An 11,894-nucleotide genomic window follows, 5' to 3' on the forward strand; every position below is an offset into this window, starting at 1 on the left:
GACACAAAATCCTCCAAGTTTGTTAACATTCCTCATTCTATACACACCCTACCCTTCCCCCTCCATGACTGTCACTACCCTTCTGTTTTGTTTTTATAGGACCTGGGATGGAATTCTGAAATTATTGTGAGCCCCACTTCAAATCTACACCCCCTCCAAAACAATAGAGCTTATAGTATTGATGCAGTGAGTTACCTGAAGGTCTGTAGAAATTTGCGTGGGGCTGAGAACAGAATGTAATCTTAAAAGGAGATTCTTTGGGAGGCCAAGGCGGGCGGATCACGACGTCAGGAGATCCAGACCATCCTGGCTAACACGGTGAAACTCCGTCTCTACTAAAAATACAAAAAAATTAGCCGGCCGTGGTGGCGGGCGCCTGTAGTCTCAGCTACTCCCGAGGCTGAGGCAGGAAAATGGCGTGAACCCTGGAGGCGGAGCTTGCAGTGAGCCGAAATCGCGCCACTGCACTCCAGCCTGGGCGACAGAGCGAGACTCCGTCTCAAAAAAAAAAGGAGATTCTGTACCAGCAGGGGGAGATACTTTGGGTACTCCAGCAGTAGATGCACTAAGGATAGAGACAAGGCACAGAGAAAAATGTTAATGAACTAGAGTGTACCTTTGGATAAAGGGAGCATTCAAAAATTCTGGAAGACTAAGTATTTACCACTTAATAGACATAATCTAGTTATTGTTTACTCAACATGTATTTACTGATCACCTAGTGTGTGCCAAATATTGATCTAGACTCTGGGGATGCAGCAAATAATTTTAAAAAGAGACAAAAGGAGAGACTGAGTAAATCTGAGTTACTGAAATAAATCAGAAGTGATTGTTAATTTACATGAATTTCATTAGGTACGATGCTTGTTTTCTGGATACTGACTGTGAGTGATAAATTATGAGAAATTAAACAGTTATGGAGAAAAATAGTTAATTTCTACATATTTGAGTTAATGCTCCAGAACCGAAACCAAGGCCAAGAATAAATGGTATATTTGATCTCTGATGAATATTTTTATATTAGCATGTTTATGAAGATATTTGGATTGGAAAGTAACTCAAGAAAAACAGCATGAATTTTCAGAATAAGAGAACATTGCCTAATAACAGAACATATCATTTGATATAACTATCCTTATTTATTTATTTATTTTCTGTGCTGTAATGGAAAAACAAAAATTGGCAACTTAATTCAAGAAAGTACTGAGTATTTGTTTCTTTCTTGTTATCTGTGAATGATAGTCTGAAATGTCAAAAGTGGTAATTATATGCAAAATAATATGACATAACTTTATAAACATTTAAAATGCATTAAAGTCCATTAAAATTATGCTTTGGTTTCTGAAAGTACAAAATGTCTTTCCTAGAAATACTTGTATGTTGGACCTGGCAGAACTACAATTCTTTCACATTTTAAATAAGAACAATGTAAAACAAGGCTGCAGCTGTCTCAGAGGAACCCTCAATCAATCGTTTTTCTGCTTTTCCAGACTCTCATTTATGTAACTGAAACAGATATTGCCAACAGAGCAACTCCAAGAAAGCACTACAAACCATTAAACAATAAGGGCTTCTGACCTGTTATTTTCTTCCACTAAGGTGAATATAAGGATTGAGAATAAACTGAAGAAGTCAAATAGCCAGATTCATTCAAAACAGAGCATGAAAAAAAAATCAGAGCAAATTGGGATGTAAAGCTATATCTCTAGCAGCTTCAGATCAACAAATACATAAACTTTTCATACAGTAACCTAAACAGTAGATTGACTAAGGCATAAATAGATAATCTAAGACTTGTTTATTCAACGTGTATTTACTGATCACTTGTATGTGCAAAGTATTGATCTAGATTCTGGGGATGCAGCAAATAATTTTTTAAAAGGGACAAAATTTTACTCTTTTGGTTGTGATAAGATAGTGTTTTCTTTCTTCATTTTTTCCTTTTATTCATTTATTCAACAAATATGTAATGAAGACCAATGATGAGGTGATAGTATGATGGTTCCTAAATCTACTTGGATGAATAGACAGGTTGGTTTTCTGCCCTCATAATGCTGGAAGCATAGTGCATTTGCATGCGTCTAGAATTGTAAACAATAAGTGACTTGACTTTCCTTTCTAAAAATATTTATCTAAACTTTGAATTCAGAATTGTAAAATATGGGAAGTAAATTTAATTAATGGATCTAAAGTCTTTAATTGTGAAAGTACCATGGGTGTTCCGAAGTTGAAATTCTATTAGTCGGCCGGGCACGGTGGCTCATGCCTGTAATCCCAGCACTTTGGGAGGCCAAGGCGGGTGGATCACGAGGTCAGGAGATCGAGACCACGGTGAAACCCCGTCTCTACTAAAAATACAAAAACTTAGCTGGGCGTGGTGGCGGGTGCCTGTAGTCCCAGCTACTCGGGAGGCTGAGGCAGGAGAATGGCGTGAACCTGGGAGGCAGAGCTTGCAGTGAGCCAAGATCACGCCACTGCACTCCAGCCTGGGCGACAGCGAGACTCCGTCTCAAAAAAAAAAAAAAAAGAAATTTCTATTAGTCTCCACTCTTTAGCAATCCTTTGAGATATCCAACATTTTAACAACTGTTTTAAACTAATGATCTCTATTGAACTGTTACTGACTCTTGGTGCAAAAATGATTGTGGTTTTGCCATTACTTTTAATGGCAAAGCCAATAAAACATTATTATTTGTATTTAAATAATACATTACGATTTTTGTTTCTAAAGTTGTAAGAGGCATATTCATAGTCATCATAGTACAAATTCCTGCTTTGTGGACAGTGAAGGTATTTCATTATGATGCAATATAGTTTTGTATTTAAAGTTTTAAGGGGCACATTCATAGTTAACATAGTTTAAATCCCTGCTTAGTGGACAGTGAAGGTATTTCTGTTGATGAGATCTCTCTGGCTCAACTATCCACTTAATTACATCCAGCTGGGCAGACTCAACTGCCAAGGCACAAAGAAACTCATTTAGTAAGTGAACCCTGGCCGAGTTAGAAAAAGAACTTCTTGGTTCTCATTTTCTCCACCCTATGCATGAATAGTTGACCAACGTCTATATAGAGTCTTCAAAATTATTGCAGCTATCATTTCACAAATTGCTCTTTTCCTGACAGCAAAGACTCATTCAGTTTTCTGAAATTTTGAAGAGACTCTTTATGGGAATACAAATGGTGGTTGTCAGAGAAAAAAAAAAAAGCGTGCTTTTTCATCAATCTGACTCAATAGAAAATGAAGTCTACCATAAAATTGTGCTTCTGTCATTCAAGGTCAAGAAACAGTTAAGTAACGTTACCCAAAGGATTCTGAAGCTAGTCGTCCCTATCCTTGTTCCAGAATCTATGAGATTGCTTCTTCCTTTTTATGCCCTTTACCAAGGGGGAGTAAAGCCATTTTGTAAGAGGGAGATTTTATTGCATAATAGAAGAAAATACATTTTTATGCCAGAGTGTTTCTATCCCTAATGTGGTCCCCAGGTTTCATTTACCTTCTACTCCACTTGATTTTACTCTGTACTTTCTTCCACTATGATCTGTGTTCTGGAACCCTGGCTTTCATATTCTATATGGGTTATTGTGTCCTCTGGCTTCTGGTTAGATGCAGCTGTAGGAGTGAAAATTAGGGCATTAGCAGAAGAAGCCATGGAGGGTGGGTATTCGGTGCTGGCTACATTTAAGACGAGCAAGAGGTAGAGTGTCTGGATTTCTCCATGGAAGCCACAGTGCCTTTGGGGAAGTTACCTTTTACTATCATTTTCTCTTCTCAAGTTCAGGCTGAGAAGAACTTTCCCTATATGAGACTGCAGAGGTATCTGAACTGTTAATATTTCTAGGCTGGAAAGAGCCAAGGAAGCAAAAAATGTAGAAAGGTGTATTAGTCTGTTCTCACACTGCTATAAAGAACTACCTAAGACTGGGTCATTTATAAAGAAAAGAAGTTTAATTGATTCATATTTCCACAGGTTGTACAGGAGGCATGGCTGGAGAGGCCTCAGGAAACTTACAATCATGGCAGAAGGGTAAAGGAGAAACAAGCATGCCTTCACATGGTGGCAGGAGAGAGAGTGAAGGGCGGAAGTGACATACACTTTTTATGATCAGAATTATAATTCAACATAAGATTTGGGTGGGGACAAAGAGCCAAACAATATCAAAGGGAGATGATTATCCCTCGCCAGTCTCTCTCAGCTCTGGCAAAGAAGCACTTTGACTCCTCAGTTAGAGAGTGCTTTGGAAAAATTATTGAATCTCTTGCACTGTGGGATGCCCTAAAACTCTGGTTCCAGCACCAAGGACACACGCAACAGAAAGAGAAAGACCAGAATTTCAATTGCCTTGTAGATCAAGGTACAATTTTTGAAAAATAAAATAGAAAAAAGTCTGAAAACATTAGTTAAATTATTTTCACTTAACATTTTCACGATTTTTATGTTTCTAGAATATAAGCCCAATGAAAACTGTCTTTTGTTTTCATTTTATTTATTAGTTATTTTTTATTGTGGTAAGGCCACACACGATATCTACCTTCTGTTATTACTGTTATAGTAAACCATACTGTACTGTACAATTATAGCTGATATAAGCTAGGTTGGCTATGAGGATCTGCTTGTTGGGTGTTGGTTAGATTTGTGTTGATCTATGATAGTTCAGTTAAGGAAGATGAAAAAATTCTGGAGATCTTCTCTACAACATAGTGCTTATAGTAACAGTATAACTGTTATAAGTATACTTAAGTAGTTAATAAAAACTTTAATGGCATACAAAACCTTTATACTTTTACACTTCCTGCTCTACATTTTATTGCATTTGTCACGTTACATATTCTTATACGTTTTATCCCTTAGCATTTTTTATTTTTATACATTAATCATTTAATTTGTATACTAGGATTAAAAGTAGTTCACATACTACCTTTATAGTATAACATTTTGTACTGTCTATATATTTTCCTTTATCAGCTTGTTTATGCTTTCATGTGCTTTTATGTTGATGTTTAGCATCCTTTTTTCACCCTGAGTAACTCATTTGTTCCTATGTGTGGATCATGTTTCCTTATTACTTTATTTTTATTTACTCCTTGTTTTGGTATCTACAGATGATAAGAAAAACGGCCTTCTCTCCAAGTCCTCCCAGTGTGGCCTCCTATAGGAGAAGGCACTCATCATTAGCCTAGCCAGAGATTCATGGGGTCTTTAAGACCTCTCTGTGTATGCATCTGTAGGCGGCAAGCCATCCAGGCGCCGAGGCAAGAGACCGAGGGCACGAGCTGTTCCAGTATAATAAAATATATAAAACAACAAGAGTTATACTAGATCTAGATCACAGACATGATTATATATGAATATCATTAATCATTAGTTTGTAGCAATTGCTCTTTATTCCAATATTATAATAATCCTCGCTCTATAATCATAACCTAGGAAAAAGCAGGCCATACAGAGATAGGAGCTGAGGGGACACAGTGAGAAATGACCAGAAGACAAGAGTGCGAGCCTTTTGTTATGCCCAGATAGGGCCACCAGAGGGCTCCTTGGTCTAGTGGTAACGCCAGCGTCTGGGAAGACGCCCTTTGCCAGGTGGACCGTGGTCTACCGGCAAGGAAAAACACCAGCTACTTCGTGGACCGGGAGAGGGAGTCTCCCTTTCCCCTGGGAGTTTGGAGAAGACTCTACTCCTCCACTTCTTGTGGAGGGCCTGACATCAGTCAGGCTCGCCCGCAGTTATCCGGAGGCCTAATCGTCTCGCTGTGATGCTGTGCTTCAGTGGTCATGCTCCTAGTCTGCCTTCATGTTCCATCCTGTACACCTGGCTCTGCCTTTTAGATAACGGTAGCAAAATTAGTGAAAGTACTAAAAGTCTCTGATATGCAGAAATAATGGCGTAAGCTGTCTCTCTCTCTCCCTCTCTCTCTCTGCCTCAGCTGCCAGGCAGGGAAGGGTCCCCTGTCCAGTGGACACGTGACCTACGTGACCTTACCTATCACTGGAGATGACTCACGCTCTTTACCCTGCCCCTTTTGCTTTGTATCCAATAAATAACAGTGCAGCCAGACATTCGGGGCCACTACTGGTCTCCGCGACTTGGTGGTAGTGGTCCCCCGGGCCCAGCTGCCTTTTCTTTTATCTCTTTGTCTTGTGTCTTTATTTCTACACTCTCTCATCTCCACACATGGAGAGAGACCCACCGACCCTGTGGGGCTGGTCCCTACATGCATCCTCTCTGGACTTGTGCATGTACATTTTGAACATGATTTTCTGCTTTCTGTTTTTAGAAATGTATAATTTCTTGCTTCCTCTGGCATCTATTGGCTGTACCATGTGCCTTCTGGAGTAGCAGCATGCACAAACTCATTTTTCTGTTATCAGATCCCCCAGGCATCTACAGTGTGTCAGAATCCACCTATGCTCTGAGACAGGTGAGACTTAGTTCATTCCCTCAGGCAACCACCTAAAAAGTTTTAAATTTGACAAATGTGTTAGTCATATCTTTCTCTCCCCAGAGATAAGCCAGTCACTGGGAGTCTTCTTGACTACGTTGTGCTGAGCTGGGAGTAGGCCTCTGTTGGGCGAGTTTGTACTAGCCTAAACTTTTGCCCTGTTCTTAGCATTCAGGCATCTAGAGTATGCTAGGTCCTACCAGTGTTCCCACAGAGTTGAGACAGAAGCCAGTCCTTGGTGCATCCCGCTGAAAAATTGGAATGTTGCATGCCAGGTCCAGTGCTTTTCCTCCCCCAGGATAAGCTGGGAAGGGAAGTTTCTTCCCAATCATGTGGCACTGTGCTGAGGGACAAGTTGCAAGAGGTAAGTGCACACTTCAAGCTACACTTCAAGCTGTTGCTCTTTTCAATGTTTCCCAGTCATGCAAAGTATGCTTGATCTCATTAGCACTCTTCAGACTGGCAAAACAGAAGCCAATTCCTGGGTCAAGCCCATACAATTTGGAATGTTGGTTACATCATCCAAACTCTTTCCTTCTCCAGGGAGAAACTGGAATATGGAGGTTTCTGCAAGCTCGATCTGTGCAGAGCGAGAGAAAGAGGCTCTGATATATGAATATGTGCTATTAAAAATCACCATCTTTTTTTGTTCTCAGCAGCCCCCAACCTGAGATCATCTTCTGTCAGTATCACTTGGTCAGTCTCCAGAAAGTCAGAACGTTGGACATATGCTCTACTCCTTTCCTTTTTTTTTTTTTTTTTTTTTTTCTCCAGGGAGAAATTTTGATCTAGGGTTTATCTTCCCATGGTCATGTTGTGCAATGGGGAAAGATAACAGTGTGAGGGTGCTTAAAATTTTCCTACCAGCTTCTATGCGGCTGCTTTTGTGTGCTACAGTGCAAGAGCTTTTCAACTGGTTCTTGGATTTTTCATAGGGAATAGTTTTTCCTTGTGTTGTGAAATTGATGTGCCGTCTGGGAAAGTATGGCTTTGTATTTTACCTTCTTGCTGACAGCCTTCTGCAAACTTATTTTTAAGGCCTGTTTGCTCTTCACAAAAATTTGCTAATTTTTAACATATTTTAATTTACTAAATTTTAATTTAAAAATTTGCTAATTTTTGGCATATTTAATTTACTAAACTTTACGTGACTTTTATGACTTAATTTATCTCTTTTTGCCGGGCGCGGTGGCTCAAGCCTGTAATCCCAGCACTTTGGGAGGCCGAGGCGGGCAGATCACGAGGTCAGGAGATCAAGACCATCCTGGCTAACATGGTGAAACCCGTCTCTACTAAAAATACAAAAAATTAGCCGGGCGAGGTAGCGGGCGCCTGTAGTCCCAGCTACTCGGGAGGCTGAGGCAGGAGAATGGCGTGAACCCCGTGGGGCGGAGCTTGCAGTGAGCGGAGATCGCGCCACTGAACTCCAGTCTGGGCGACAGAGCGAGACTCCGTCTCAAAAAAAAAAAAGTTTATCTCTTTTTAATAAAAAGGACAAAAGTAAGTAAATAAATGATGATGGTAAAATAATTACTCTGTGATTATTATAGTAATGTGTTACCTTACTGAGATTTATCTTCAAATATTAGCTGAAGGGACAAAGAAGTGGATGATTAGTCCAGATGTAGTATAAAGCTGCAGGATAAAAAGAAAGTGAAGATGGTAGGAAGAGGTAGCAGTGAGGGTAGAAATGAGATGAGGTATCCTGGGTGCAATGCTTTCGGTAATACATATTTTCTTTATTTGTTATTATTCTCATACAGTCCAACTAGTTCAGTTGTATTTTTTTTTTAAAGATAGATATCTGTGCTTCAGTATCTGGACCAGATAGTATCTTTAAGTTTCAAATTATTTTAATGGTGATTTATGCATGAAAAGACTAAATGTTCTATACTCCATATATGATAAAATATGTACTTAATATAAATAAATTTCATAAAAATATGTAACTGAATATTCATATGACAAAATTTACAAAAGAAAAATCTGTATTCATATTTTAACACGTATTAAAGTGATTATAATTTACCTAGGGGTTTGTGGATTAACAAAGGAGTACACATGTAAACTTTCTTTACATTACTATATTTTAGTGTAGGTACAAATAAGCATGGTTTATTTATTTTTATTATTTAGAAAATGCTTATTCTTTTAGAAATGCTCATTATTTATCTGAGAATTTTTTAAAAATGCTCTGGAAGGCGTATAGGTTTCAGAAAGCTCTGGTCGCTTTATTTATCCAACTTTCTAAGGCGAAGTAATTTTTCTGTTGTTAAGTCTTAATATTTATCCGTTTTAGTTCACCTTTTCGTTAAAATCTCTTGGATTAAACAAAACAGAAAGAAATGTCTTATCTAACACCATTCTCTGAGTTACATTGCAATAATATGCACACAATAAAGTAGTTTACTTACCAATACATGAAAACTGCTTTTCAGCTAGAAATAGAAATGCTCTCCTTGATTGACTTTTAATGAAGATATATACATCTGCAAATGTATGTAGAGAAAGAGAGAACGCAGAGTGCAAGTAAATGCATTTATGAGCCAGCAAGATGTGCAGGCTTTCTTTGTCTGATATTATTGTAACCCATGAGTTTGGATGTAAGTGAAGCATCAGTCTTACAGAGCAGCTTTTCCTACCATTCTATTTCTCTTCTTTTCAGCCTAGTGTCAAGCTTTCAAACCAAGCTCTCTTTTTCAGATTATCTGATCTAACTATATCAGCCTTTTCTCAGCAATTAATATAAATGTTACATTATTTTCTAAAGTGTAATATTTACCACCCATATTCACTTTTTCTTTTTTATTTAGCCAAATATAGCTGTCTTTTGGTCTTTATAGACCTATACATCCATCCCCCTGACCATGAATGAATAGGCTTAGATTCAATTTCTTCAACCTAGCAACTTTGCCTGCTCTTCTGTAAATTTAAATTTGAATCCTTGCTTTGAGATTATTGCACAAGCCTGACAATCAAATAAAACATAGTCCTTCTTCTATAAAGTGCTATTTTCTTACACATGTCCAAACACAAACACCCACAAACCCTTATACATGCATGTATTCCACCAAATTATATCATATTAGAGTTATCTTTCTTTAGCACAAAGTCTCTCCCAAAATATGACTACCAAAATTATTGTCTTTTATAAGATGAATAAAATGACAGTTTAATATTTAGAGCTGATGCCTTTAATCTTTAGCATTTTGTAATTTTTTTCCCTTTACTATCTAATTTCTTCCCCACAGTTCACCAAGGCTGTAAACTATAAGTGAAGTAGAAAGGCATGACAATCATATTACAAAATATTGAAAAGGTTAAAGTAGTAAAGCACCTTTCCCAGGATATATGAGACATTAAGATTTTGGTATTTTATATTAGTGAAGAGATTACATTGAAAAAGGTAAATGGCACAACAAAAACTCATTATTTTTAAACAGAAAGTTCATGAGGATTCTATATGATAATCTTTCTTTTGGTCTCGAATCTTAAATAATATTTTAATAATAATTTTAACTTAATTTAATTTAAGCACAGCTAGAATTTATGTATGCATATATGTTTATAAGTTAAATATATATATTTATCTCACACTTTAATGTAGTGTCTAGACTCACTGTAATATAGTATATTGTCAATACAATATTCTTTATATTAAAATAAGATTTTTGATATCTTTGGGGGTTACATTCTGTATGATAGAACCCTAACTGGTTGTATTGTTAAGAGTTCAAAGAGCTTTTTAGCTGTGACAGTCCTTCCTGGATATTTGTGTTGAAGTTTGATCTCACTTATGTTTCGCCGTAGCCACGTTCTCTTGCCCTGAGATCCAGATTATTACAGCAGAGGTTAGTCAATGCTCTCAAGACTTCTAACCCTGAGGACTTAATGAACGTGGCAGTCTAAACACAGGAACTTGTCTAATTGATTATTCCCCAAGATGACAGTGAATGCAGTTTAAGGACAAACTTTTATGGCAAGTTGCCACTGAGATTTACATTCATTCATTCAAAAGCATTACTTTAACATCTACTGTCTGCTGGGGCATTGTTCCAGACAAGCAATTCTCAAAGTGTGAACCATGTTACAATACAAGCGTCCTAGAGATTAAAAAAAATCATAATAATATTATGATATCTGCTTTTTTCACTTTCCATATCTCAAGAGAATAAAGTCTTCCAGTGAAGTCTTCCAGGAGCTAAACGATATATCACAAAAGATTGTGTATAAAAACAGTTATGAGAATCTAGCTGCCTTGTAGTAAGTCAGACATTAAAGAGATGCACAAAAATATAAAGCCACTATTTCTCAATAAACATTTTTGTTTGGGAAAGTGTAATCTTTTAAATAAGTTATTTTTGCTATCATGTGTAATTATAGTTAATTAATAACTGGAATAGAATAACTAAGTTTAAATATTGCTAAGTTTGAATTCCTAATACCATAAATTTTGACAGCTATACACAAAAATGACATGTGGATTCATTAATAATATTTAAGGGTATAAAGGGGTCCTGACACCAAAAGATTTGTGAGCTGCTGTTCTAGGTTCTAGAATCTTAATGTTAATCAGTTTTCTTCTCCTGTTCTCATGAATCCATTATGGAAGTAGTATAGACTATTTTAGAATGATCCTTAGCTATATTACTGTTATTTCCTATTTTAAGCTTTGAGAAAAACTTGTTTTCAACTCTCAAGCAGTTCATGCCAGTTCTTGGAATAAAAAGAACATCTGGGAAAAATCTCAATTAGTGTTGTTTTGTCCTAGTTCTCTTATTTCCAGTTTTGCCTTAGAGATACAAACGAAAGACCCCTAATTATACATTTTAAAGTTTACCTTATCCTCTTCCATTTGGCTGCTAGGTGATTATACTGTGTAAAAACTTAGCTCCACCTTTGCACAGTGGAAGCATCGTAGCTGATGAGGTTTATCTGAGGTGCAAGTATTGCGAATAAAACTTTCCCCAATACTCGGCCATGACGACTTGAAATATGGTCGACATTGGCAATCTTCGACAGTCTCTACAGAGAATGAACCATTTTTGTTGAAAAAAACGAAAACAAACGAACAGAAAAAACTTAGCTCCATGTAAAGGACTTTACATTTGACTTTGTGTTGAATGTACGGTCACTTAATTTTACAAACCTCCTCTGTTTAACTTGCCCAGCTGTGTAATTAACGATGGTGCAATATGCAGTTCTAAGACCCTTGCAAGTCAAATTACAAGTTTTCAGAGCCTTACACTTCTAAGACCCTTACAAGTCTAATTATTTTGCGTTTTTTGTTTCATATTTACTGCCCCACAAGACAATATATATCCACATTGTAATATACAATTTATTTAATTCCAGGCCGCGCACGTTTTTTTTGTTTGTTTGTTTGTTTTGCCATTGCGTTTTCTGGCTCTACCACTGATGCGTACGCATGCCTTTTTCCTCACAAATAA

At 37.3% G+C, this 11,894-nt stretch overlaps 1 non-coding gene across 1 annotated transcript; it reads left to right on the forward strand.

Moving 5' to 3' along the window:
• Positions 1–11,339: 11,339 nt before the first annotated feature.
• On the forward strand, positions 11,340–11,478 carry LOC115833178. Its single transcript, XR_004028625.1, has one exon. It is a non-coding gene; the product is annotated as a U4 spliceosomal RNA (small nuclear RNA).
• The last annotated feature ends 416 nt before the right edge of the window (positions 11,479–11,894 follow it).

This window comes from Nomascus leucogenys, chromosome 25 (assembly GCF_006542625.1).
Source record: "Nomascus leucogenys isolate Asia chromosome 25, Asia_NLE_v1, whole genome shotgun sequence".
Classification (NCBI taxonomy): Eukaryota; Metazoa; Chordata; class Mammalia; order Primates; family Hylobatidae; genus Nomascus; species Nomascus leucogenys.